The sequence below is a fragment of the Myxine glutinosa genome, chromosome 4 (genome assembly GCF_964187855.1).
Source record: "Myxine glutinosa chromosome 4, kmMyxGlut1.1, whole genome shotgun sequence".
NCBI classification, from domain to species: domain Eukaryota; kingdom Metazoa; phylum Chordata; class Myxini; order Myxiniformes; family Myxinidae; genus Myxine; species Myxine glutinosa.
This window is the reverse complement of record NC_136264.1, coordinates 90,255,117-90,267,727: the sequence shown is the minus strand read 5'-3', so window position 1 is coordinate 90,267,727 and position 12,611 is coordinate 90,255,117.

The window sequence follows — 12,611 nt, the reverse complement described above, 5'->3', positions numbered from 1 at the left end:
TATATCTATATCTAAAATTATATCCCCCCCCGCCCCCTCTATTTACATGAAATGGTTTGGTCCAAAGCGAACGGCTTGCGAGTACGGTGACAATCCCCCCCCTCTATTTACATGCAATGGTTTGGTCCAAAGCGAACGGCTTCCGGAGTTTGGTAAAGAAATCGCCATCGCGTGCACAAACGCGCAGGAAAGCGAATGAATCGCAAATTCGGTTTTATTAGTTTTAAAACATAGTTTAACGCCAACATAGTTTGCAAACGTGAAATAAATGAATACGCTCTCAAATGTGCCATCCGAGGCAGAGTGTGTCCTCCACGTTCGGCACACGCGATCGTTCGCTGCTCTCTGATTGGTTGAATCGTTTTTTGGACATAGCTCGGTAAGTAATTGTCCGATTAATATGAAACCTTGAAAAGGCACATCCTCGGGTCCCCAGCAATATACCTGGCAAGTTAAAAGTATATCGGACCCGTGGTTGTCGAGAAACAGCGGTCACAGACAAACAGACGTACAAACGTACAGAGATTACTGGAATTATAGATAGATGTAGACTAGACGGATTTATGGAAAAAGGCCATGTATAAGCTTCGAGGTGCATTTTTGGGTAAAAGTTGGGAACCTCACGTTTTAACATAATTAGGGTATGCTGAATTCGACTAAACCGGTTCCCAAGCCAAATTTTGAGATTTCTTTTGAGTTTTGAATAAACTGCTGAAGAACTCGGGCGTTGGTGAACTCACAGAGACGAGACAATGAAATCTGCAGAATATATAATGTGCAGAGAACAACCTCTGTAGATTTAGCACGACATATGTTGTTCTCCAAGACTGGTAAACCAGAAGCAATGTCACCGACAAGTGATGCTCTTCTTTTCCATTTGATACAAGTACACTATCAAGCCATGGTATGGAGAAATGCTCATTGTGCCATACCTGACCTTCCTGCAACTGTGGAAATGGGATAGAAAAGTGGTGATTCAGGACTGGAGCCTATTCTGAGTCCAATCCCAGAAAGTTGCCTCGAGATGATTTGTTATGCATGCCAAAGCAATGCAAGACTCACCGCTGCAAATGTCGCTATTCAGAGTTGAGGTGCACATCAATGTGTGCCTGTCAGCAACAGAGTGATGATCAGACCCCTTGTATGAATTTGATGTAGTTTGGCAAAACAACATGTGTGACATTCCTGAATGTTTGTGCTTCATGGCCATGTATACTTTATTTTAGAATAAATGGTTGTATGAAACATTCTTATTAAAACCATTTCCCATTTTATAGTGTCCAATTTCAATATCAGTTTGAATGTCTCTTTCAATATGACGCCAACCATAATATAGACTAGACGGATTTATGGAAAAGGCCATGTATAAGCTTCTAGGTGCATTTTGGGATAAAAGTTGTAAAGTTAAAGTAAAAGAGCTGCATGTATATACATGATATATAAATGCTTGTTCAAAGAAATTGTTCAAAAATGACAATTTGGTGGCCATTTTGTTTATGATAATTAATTAGAAGATTAAAAACTCAAAATTCGGCTTGGGAACCGGGTAAGTCGAATTCAGCATACCCTAATTATGTTAAAAAGTGAGGTTCCCAACTTTTACCCAAAAATGCACCTAACATTCACATTTCTCAGAAATCTGTCTCGTCTATGACATGGTTACCTTTTTTTGGCGTTCAAATCACTTCCCTTCCAAGGTGGATTTCAAATCATTCATTTACTTTAGCCTCTAAAACATCGTGGTCCGTTTACTCATGACATCAGTATTCGATAAAGGTAATCGACATTTTGTTTCAACGTGTTATTAACGAGATGTCATCACTCCATCTCACAAGTTTGAACAGAATGAGCACACGTCTTACCCTCTACCCCAGGTAGCAAGTTTTCATAATACAACGCACAGTAACCTCCACTCCTTCATGAAAAGTTCTCTACAATGAGCAAATTCATACATGCTGTGCACCAGTTGAAAAACCCAACAAAGGACTCATCCAGGTACCGTAGTTTTTTGGTTTTTTTGGTATACAAGATCGAGGCTCGTGTAGGAACATTAATGACAAAACAAACGGACACATAAGACGAAACAAAGGGAGCGGGGGACAAGATGGGGAGAGAGTGGGAAGCACAACATTTGAAAGCAGGGACATCAGGAAATCTGTGGGAGGGAGAGAGAGCTTGGGGGGGGGGGGGAGGGAGGAGGAACGGGAAGGGGTGGGAGAGGTATAAAACACATGGACACTGCTAGGACTTCCAGGAAAGAAGTTGGAATTTCAAAAAAAAGTGTATCTGGGGTGAATTAGCGGGGGTAGAAAAGATCAAGCTTTTGGATGGGGGAAGATAAGAGAAGGTGGTGAACAGCTGTTTTATAGACCTGGAGGGAGGAGTGGGATTGAAGGGAGTGGGGGAGTTTGTTCCAGAGGCGGGAAAAAAGAGGAGTGAAGGTGAGCAGAGAGTCTTTATTTTGGCAGTTTAACCATAAGAGAATTGCAGGCAGATCTTGTGCAACCTGTAGGAATATTTGTGGGACAGAGCAGAGACAGAGCTGGCGGAGCAAGGCCAGAGAGGTCGGTAGAAGACAGAAAGACCACCAATATTCCTGCGGTGCCTGCAGTTGATGCATCGTCTGTGCTGCCGAAGCGCTCTTGGGCAAGCGTTGTGCTGGGTGGTTTGCCGTTGCCTTCACAGCAGTAATTCAGAGAAGGAATTTGTCATTTGGCCATGGTACCGGCGACAAGTCGAATCCACCAATAAGTAGTGCTCCCAGACGAGTCCGGCTTGAGGTCCTTCCTCCACGGCTTCAAGCAGATAGTGCACAACCATCTTACGTCTGCTATGCAAAGCCTCAATTATGAATAGGGATCTACAACACAGGTTTTGCACAATGTACACACAAATTCAATCTTGGAGAATCTTCCACAAACGACCCCTCTACCTGAGCCAGTTTGTGGGTCACATCGACCCAACTGTGCTGACCCAAAGTCATCTTGGAGACTCATGTCCCTGTTGTAAAAAAAAATTCAACCACCCATTTGCATTTGACCATTGCCAAATCTGAAGGTGCACCTTCACCAGATATGACCATCATGCGTCCGTGGATTTATTTGGTACCATTGAGGAAAGATTACGCCTCGAGAACAATTTCGCAAGATCCAAAAAAGAAAAGTACAACAAACTTGTGGCTGAGTCTCTGAACCATCAGATCATGCAAAAACGCTTGAACAAAGACCATAGGCCAATGATACCAAATACTTTCCTGCAAAACTTTTGTGAATACCCCTCTTGCATGTGGAGCTTCAATTCTTCGTGTTACTGGACCTGGCCATTCCTCGATTCAATGGATTGCATGACTTTTGTGAAGTTGATTTCTTGCCCTACATATTTTGACTGTTAAGTATGTTAATAGCTGTGAAAACGAAATGAGACCGACAGAGGATTAGCCCTTCATCAGATTGAAGGGGAGCTCCTCTTTTCTTTTTTTCTCTGAGGAAGGGCTAATGCTTGAAACAGTAACAACCTGCTTCCTGCTGCACCCAACCAAAAGCCAATTCCTTTATCGAAACGCATTATGTACGTCGCAAGACGAACTTTACACCGTGACAAAAGCAAGCCCCATTAATCGGCACAAGGCCAGAGCGAATGGAAACTACATTCAAGGCCGATTATATCATCGAATTGGAGTCCATGTCTTGGATTGCGAACATCAGCACTCGCGTTGGAATTTCTTTTTTTATACAGAACACAAACAATGTTATGGGCCAAGGGAGGAGAAAAAGACAAATGTTGATAGACATTTGATACAAGACCATAAGTGCTCACTGCTCAATCAACAAAAAGATTTTTCATTCGAGTTCAAATCCAGTCGTGGTAACGGCAGTGGTCCTTTTTCTATTACAGTCCGTTGTTGCTTTAACTCCAAAGACCTTCACAAACACTGAGGCTGACATGCTGCTGTGGATAGTGCTGTATCCATTGCTGTGGATAGTGCGAAATTCATTGAGTTCTGATGAGTTGTTTGAAGAAATGAAAAATAAAAGGGAAACCCTACTCCAGTTGGTTTCGATCCCACCAACGAACCGCTCAGGGCACAGGGGATGTGGCTGTACCTGACATTGCAACTTGCATTACCCAGATATGTTCATCGGGATTCGGGTCAGTTGGACAATGGGCTCCTACTCAAGGTACTGCTGAGCAATCATGATGCTGCAAGATCAAGCACTGCAAGGCCTGTGATCAGGTAAGTTATTATGCACCACCGAATAGCAAATTAAAATGGAATGTAGGGACAATGACAGGGAGATCAGGAGAAGTGGTGGAAGCATTTTTATTATTTTTATTTTTTTATTTTTTTTGTATACCGAAACGAGGCTCGTGAAAGAGCTAACATTTATTTCACAAACAAATCAACCAGACAAACAAAATATACAAAAGAGGGAGCGGAGGCCAAGATGGGGAGGGGAGCGGAAGCCAAGATGGGGAGAGAAGGGGAAGCACACAACCACAACATTTGAGAGCAGGGAGAAGTGTGGGAGGGAGAGGGCTTGGGGGCAGGAGGCGTGGGAAGGGGAGGGGGGGGGGGGAGAGGTATAAAACACATGGGGACCGAAATTAGCGGGGGTAGAAAAGATCAAGGTTTTGGATGGGGGAGGATAAGAGATGGTGGTGAACAGCTGTTTTAAAGACCTGGAGGGTAGAGTGGGATTGAAGAGAGTGAGGGAGTTTGTTCCAGAGGCGGGAGAAAAGAGGAGTGAAGGTGAGCAGAAAGTCTTGATTTTGGCAGTTTAACCATAAGAGGGTTGCAGGCAGATCTTGTGCGACCTGTAGGAATATTTGGGGGACAGAGCCCAGAGAGGGCTGGGGGGGCAAGGCCAGAGAGGAGTCGGTAGAAGACGGAAAGACCACCAACCTGCCTGCGGTGAGTGAGTGAAAGGCCCTTGGAGTTAGCTTCATCGCGGGAGATTCCAATGATTCTGAACGCTTTGGTTTCAACAGCGTGAAGACGGGCTAGGTGTGAGGCAGGAGCACCAGACCAGAGGGGAGAGCAGTATTCCATAGAGCTGCGGATGAAAGCCTTGTATGTGGTGAGGAGCTCAGGTGTGTCAAGGAAGGACCTCACACGACGGAGGATGCCCAGTCGGCGACTGGCTTTGGAGGCCAGATTTGAAATGTGGTTTTCCCAGGAAAGATCATGGCAAATAGTGAGACCCAAAAGCTTGAGTGACAGAACTTCTTGGAGAGGATTATTCAGAAAGTGGATGGGAGGGTTTTCCAGTCGGTCTTTTCGGAGAGACATCGTAAGAGTGTGAGATTTATCAGGATTGAAAGACATGTTCCATTTGTTTGCCCAGTCTGTGATTTTGTCCAGGTCTGCAGAGAGTGAGGAGGCTGCAGTCTGCCGATCTGAGGGATGAGGAATGGAGCGACAGAGAGTAGAGTCGTCAGCAAAGAGATAGAGAGGATTTTCAAGAGAGTCAGAGAGATCATTGATGAAGACCAGGAAAAGCACAGGGCCCAGAACACTACCTTGGGGAACTCCAGCCTGAACAGGAAGAGGAGATGAGAGAAACCCATTCAGGGCCACACGTTGACTACGACCAGAGAGGAAGTCCGCCAGCCATGCGTGGAGATTTCCATGGATACCAAAGGAGGAGAGTTTGGTGAGCAGAGCAGGGTGCCAGACCGTATCGAAGGCACGTGAAATGTCAAGGGAGACAGCTCTAATTTCCTGTTTGGCGTTGAGGACCTCCATCCATTGTTGAGAAAGCAGAAGCAGCATGTCCAGAGTAGAGTGACCAGGTCTGAAACCAAATTGATGATCAGAGATCAAGCCATTGGAGAAGAGGAAAGATTTCATATCTGAAGCAATGATGGATTCCATGACTTTGCCGATAATTGGGAGAAGGCTGATTGGTCTGTAGTTGCTGGGATCTGTTTTTGCACCTTTTTTGTGCAAAGCGGTGATGTTGGCTGATTTCCAAGCAGATGGCAGATGACCTTGAGCAAAGGAGAGGGTGAAGAGAACAGAAAGAGGGAGTGAAAGAGCGGAAGAACATGATTTTAGGACCCGTGGGCTGATGCCGTCAGGACCAGTTGCAGAATCAGAGTCGAGGGTTGACAGAAACTTTTCCACCTTGTCAGGAGGAAAGGACACAGAGTCCAGGAGCAGCTGGGTACGACTGGGTATGATGGGTACAGAGAGGGATGGGTTTGGGACACAAGATTTAGAGGCAAACACAGAGTATTGGTCAGAAGAAGAGTGGACATATGCTGTGTGCAAGAGACGAGATGGAAGGGAAGTGGTGTGAGAATGGTGAAGGGTAGGCAGGGACAGAAATACAAGTTTGTGTGGCAAGGGTGCCCGGAGGGCATGAATGGTGTTGGTGTCCTGTTTTCTGAGGAGTTTGTAGACAGTGTGGTGAGTGTGACTAGAGTGAGTGATAGGTTTGATGATGGTGAAAATGATGATTGGAAATCTCTTGGTGAACGTCATCTCGGGATATGCTCCGCAGGTTGGTCGGAGCGATGAAGAGAAGGACAAGTTCTGGTGTGCGATAGAGAAGCTGATGGAAAACGTGAAAGATGAGGAAGTTGTTGTGGTGGGAGGAGACCTGAATGGACATGTGGGAAGGAGTATGGACGGTTTTGAGGGAGTTCATGGGGGTTACGGATATGGTGTGAGAAATGGAGAAGGTGAAAGGATTTTGGAGTTTGCTGATGGACCTGATTTGTTGATTTGTAATACTCAGTTCCAGAAAAGGGATAATAAGCTTGTTACATACACGTCAGGTGGGTCGACGACAACCGTTGACTACCTGATGGTGCGTAGGCGAGATAGGGGGCACCTCCGGGACACAAAGGTGATCCCGGGGGAGGAGGCTGTTTCACAGCACCACTTGGTTGTCTGCGACATAAGGGTGAAAGGTGCGAAGAGAGCTCGGCAGGTGAAGTACCAACCGAGAATGAAGGTGTGGAGGTTGAAAGAGGTGACAGTAAGGGAGGCATTAAAAGAGAGGCTGAGTCGGGTAGAGGATGATGTGGTTGAGCTTGAACGTGGTTGGATGTCAATGAAAGCTAGTCTGTTGGGAGCCGTTGGTGAGGTATGTGGATGGACAAAAGGACCACCGAGGCACTCGGAAACATGGTGGTGGGATGATGAAGTTGGAAAGAGGATTGACGAGAAGAGGAAGAAGTTCAAGGAGTGGCAAAAGGTGAAGGGTACGGGAGAAGAAAAAGCAGAGCATGAAAGTTATAAGGCAGCCAAGAAGGCTGCAAAGAAAGAGGTAGCAAAGGCGCAGGAGGCATGTAGGAAAATGTTCGGAGAACGCTTGGATTCGGAAGAGGGTCAGAGAGCGGTATTCAGGATTGCAAAGCAGATAGCGAAAGAGGTGTGATGTGATGGGGGTGAGTTGCTTGAGGGATGAAGTGGGACAAATCGTTGCGGACCCAGATGGAAAAGATATATGGAAATGCTGTTGAATACAGAGAATGAATGGGATGGCAACATAGAGAGTAACCCAGTTTCAGGACCGGCAGAGAAGATAACTGAGAAGGAAGTTGAGGAAGCGATAAAAGCAATGAAGAGTAGAAAAGCGGGAGGGCCGACGGGAGTTGTGGGAGATATGTTGAAGGCAGCAGGAAGTTAGGGTGTGAAGAGAATGACAGAGATCTGTAATCTGGTGGTGAAAGAAGGCCGCATTCCAGTGGATTGGGAACCGAGTACCCTCGTCCCTCTATACAAGGGGAAAGGTGACCCTCTGGAGTGTGGCTCGTAACGAGCGATAAAATTAGTGGAGCATGGAATGAAGGTATTGGAAAGGGTGTTGGAGAGGAGGATAAGGAAGAAGGTGAAGATCGACGAAAAGCAGTTTGAATTTATGCCAGGAAGAGGAACGACAGACGCGCTCTTTATTGTGAGGCAGTTGCAGGAGAAGTACATGGAGAAGAGGACGAAGTTGTCTCTTGGGTTTGTTGATCTGGAGAAAGCATTCGATAGGGTTCCACGCAAAGTATTGACATGGGCATTGAGGAAGTTAGAAGTGGAGGAATGGTTGATCAGAGTAGTGATGGCAATGTACAAAAGAGCGCGCACAGCTATAAGGACGAAGGATGGGAACAGTGGTGAGTTTGAGGTGAAGGTGTGAGTGCATCAGGGGTCGTTACTAAGTCCACTACTATTTGTAGCTGTGATGGAGGTGCTGGCTCAGAACGTAAAGGAGGGTTTACCCTGAGTGTTGTATGCAGATGATCTGGTGTTGATTGCGGAAAGTATGGATGGACTGAAGGAAAATATGAACAAGTGGAAGGAATGTATGTAGACAAAAGGTCTGAAGGTGAATATAGGAAAGACAAAGGTGATGGCAAGTGGTAAAGCATGTGGTGAGCTGGAAAGAACTGGGAAGTGGCCATGTGCTGTGTGCAGGGAGGGGGGTCTGGATTGAACTCCATTCAATGTACAATGTGCGCTGAGTGGGTTCAGCAAAAATGTAGTGGTCTGAGAGGGTCATTATCCAGTGTGGCAGCTACATTCAAAAGTAAGGTGTGCACAGAGGGAGCTGCAGATGGAGGAAATGTTGAGTTGGATCTTGGAGACGGCATGAAGCTGGAAGGTGTAAAAACATTTTGCTACCTCAGAGACATGCTGAATGGAGAAGGTGGATCAGACTCGGCAACGGTTGCTAGAGTGAGATGTGCATGAAAGAAGTTTCGGGAACTGAGTGGCGTGCTGATGAGGAGGGGAGTGTCGTTGAAGCTGAAGGGAAAGGTGTATGCTACATGTGTGAGAAGTGTTATGATTTATGGGAGCGAGACATAGGTCATGAATGTAGAGCAGCAACAAAGGCTGGAAAGGGTGGAAATGCGAATGGTTCGGTGGATGTGCGGAGTATCGTTGAGAGAGGAAGACCAATGGTGAATTGCGAAAGACGATGGGAATAGAGCCTGTGATTGATGCTGTGAAGAGGAACAGGTTGAGATGGTTTGGTCATGTGTTGAGGAAGGATGAAAGTGACTGGTTGAGAAGAGTGATGGAAATGAATGTAGAAGGAAGTAGAGGACGGGGAAGACCGAGAAAGACTTGGCTAAAGATGGTGGAAGAAGAAATGCGGGCAAGGGGGTTAACAAGGAGAGATGCAGAAAATAGGGCAAAATGGAGAAGATTGTCATGGGGACCGCAAGGCTAACCCCCGCTCTAGCAGGGAAAATGGCTTTGAAATGCATGTTGTTGTTGTTGTTGAGTAGCAAATTACTACCATTAGATAACAGATATCCCCCAAAAAGGTCATGTTCCAGGGTTCACATCAACATCGGTGGTTAACATAGTTGGATCTCTGTTTCCCACCCCCTCTCATCCCTTAATTTCTCAAGCTTTATGACCATTTTTGTTTGGCCTGTTGACGAATTCTTAAGACAAGCACAGCACCATCAAGACCTCATGTTGATATAAACAAACTCTGCCACTTTTTGGGTTGTGGTTGACAGCCTCTGGAGACCCTTGCAATCTCTGACCACCATTAAAGTTTAACCAGAAAAATCGACTCAGCCATAAAAGCAGTCACCTCCAAACATGATCCGTGATGTGCTCATGACCATGTGCCGAATTTAACCTCAACCTACAGTCGTACCCCTGTAGCTATCTAAAGCGTCCACACCAGGCTAAGACCACAGAAAGGCCTCGATCCTCTGATCACGATCACCAAATAGCAATCTTCCAATGCCATAGTCAACCTTGTCCTGCCTGCCAGTATCCCTACTTGCTGTATGTTCCCCATTGTTGATTTTACTACGATTCCAATCAAAGTCAGAGGATGCTACTACTGGGCAATACCTTACTCAAGCATTATAAATGATTATACCAAAAGTTCCTGTTCATTAATATATATGTGAATCATCAAGTGGGGGGAAAAAAAGGTTCTACGATTGGATACAGGTCGTTTAATACACTACTATATGCAAAGATGCTCGAGCCCAATTTCTTCATCCTAATCAAGGTTAGACCACATTTAAAATACATCAATTTTTTTTTTTTAACCCATTGGATATCGGCCCTTATTTGGCATTGTACGTCAATAGGATAATGGAAGTGTTAGCTGAAAAGCTTAAATGAAAGGAGGTAAACAGACATTGACCAAACCAAAGTGTATTGGCACCAGGTAGACTTAAGCACGTGCTCATCACAAAACATACTCCGAGGAAGTGTGGGGATCATTTCCTGGCAATGCCATTAGTAATCCGATTGCACATGTAACCGAATCGGAGTAAAAGACAGAAAAAAAAAAAATAATTTGGCGCTTATTTTCCATACAAATTCAAGAGAATCAATTCCACTACCAAACATGTGCAGTAATATTACAGCAAAATAAATCAACTTTCTCCACGAGGCTTTGCATGGTTAACCAACATGGCGGCGATCACTTACTGATAGTGATGAACTTTGGCTTGAAAAGGCAAATCCAGAATCGAAAGGTAAGCAAAAGTCCAATGCAACAGAGCAAGTTTGAAGGAAGTCATTGAGGCCACGGAAATGACCGAGCAAGCAGAGTACAGCCTCGGAAGAGTAGGCCGTACAAAACTGGTGCAATTCCATTGTGTTGCATCTGAGGAGTAACTGCCACTCAGAGTGCCTACAAAATCCGAAAAATCCTAAGGGCCAATGTTAAAATTTGAACATTTGACAACGGCAGGCAAATTGTGAAGAAAATCGACATACGCATTTCTTTTTTAATAAAATGACAGACAAAACTCACGGAAGCAAGAGTAATAACTATGGTGGAACTTTAACCGACGTTTACATTCCTTATAAATGGCGGTTTTAAAAACACTTGTGGTTCGAATCCAAATGGCATTTCAATGCTAAAGCAACAGAGGAAAGAAAATAAAAAATAAAAAAATTAACGAGTCACAGGTGACAGCGGGAATGGCATAACTCGTGTACATTTACTTTGTGTTAGCCAAAAGGTAGAGGATAGATCGGAGCGTGGTACCGCCAACTCGGCTCCCAAAAGTGGAAATAACTAAACTCTGGCCTGTATGGATGGGTTCAAAATGAACATGAGCATTACAGAAGGCTTCCTCAAGTATAGGAACAATATTAAAATTTTTCAAACAATAAAACGAGAAAGAAAGGGGGTGGGCGGGGAGGGGAAATCGATATTACGATCCACATTGATGTACCAACTCGCGTGGTTAAAGAATAAAAACATTCAAATGTACTTTATGAACATAATTGCGCAAGTATATCTTCCCATTGGTAAACAAGCAACGTTAAAAAGCCATACGGAATAATGCTAAGCAGATGACCATAACGAGACGACATCTAGATAAACGAGGATGCAGTGTGCGTGTGTGTGTGTTTTTTTTGTGCGTGAGGGGAGGGGTGGGGAGGGTGGGAAGAAGGGAGGTAACGGGAGAGTTGTAGAATTTGCAGTCATAACCGAATACAGAATGTGCGGTTGGGATCAGCAATGCAGCCACGCCCGCACATTTACAAAGAGTGAGAGCAACAAGGTCTGGAAGCATTAGATTGAATAAAATGAGTGGAGAAATAAAATTAAAAAAGAGGGGGAGGGAGGAGTGGGTAAGGAAACTAACCACAAAGTCGGTCAAATGTTAGTTATAACTGCATAAGGATAAGCCCCTCAACCCCAGGAAGGAAGGAAGAAGTAAAATAATGTGCGATCTGACCATGGCTCAACATCCAGTCACACATCAGATGTGCTGCAGGCCAGGCTTGCAGAGGTGACACTAAAACTGACCCTTTTGGGAGGAAAGAGGTGATTCCAAAGCAAGCAATGTACACAAGACTTGCATTGCTTGATTTGGCAGGGAGAAGCAGGAAGCGTTTTGAGAAAACCTCAATGTGCAAACATAGTGGGGCGGCTTAGCCCAAATATTCAAAAGAATTGTGCATTTTGTGATACAAGCACCAAATTTGGCACAAATGTACATTAATATGTTGCGAACATTTTCAGATATTGGGCCACTTGAAATTCCGTAATTTTTTTTTTCAAATTTCGTAATTTCAAATTTTTCGGGTGACACCGTCACAATTTCGGTCTTCGAGGCCGGCCGATAGGCAAAGTGTGACCGGAAGGGACGAGGTTCTCCTGACCACGTGGCCCTCGATCTGGGAAGCGAAAGGCGTTCCATTAGTGGACGCGCCCCTCACGCCCGACTTTTGGGCGGCCCCGGCAGGCCGTTTGTTTTGACGTTCCGTGACAGGCCCCGCACCCCCACCTCCGGGCCGACCGGAAGCTTGTGCTGAGTACATCATACCTGAACAACTCAGTGAGGCAGAACACAGCAGTGCACACCAGGGTGACCCCTTCAGTGCATAAACCAATTAACCTGTCCACTGCAGGGCATATAGAAATGAAGTTATTTTCTGCATATAATAATAATATAAGTTCAGTTCTATATAACAATTTCTGTTATCACCACTACCACTACAACTACCACTACTACAAGCTTTGTCTGGAATTTTGTGGACTAACAGACAAACAGACATACAGACAAGCTGGGATCAAAACATTACCTCCTTCCACCATTGAGTGTAGAGGTAAACATCATGGAAATTATATCATGCCCTAGATTTAATTCATGCTTACCCGTGTATTTGC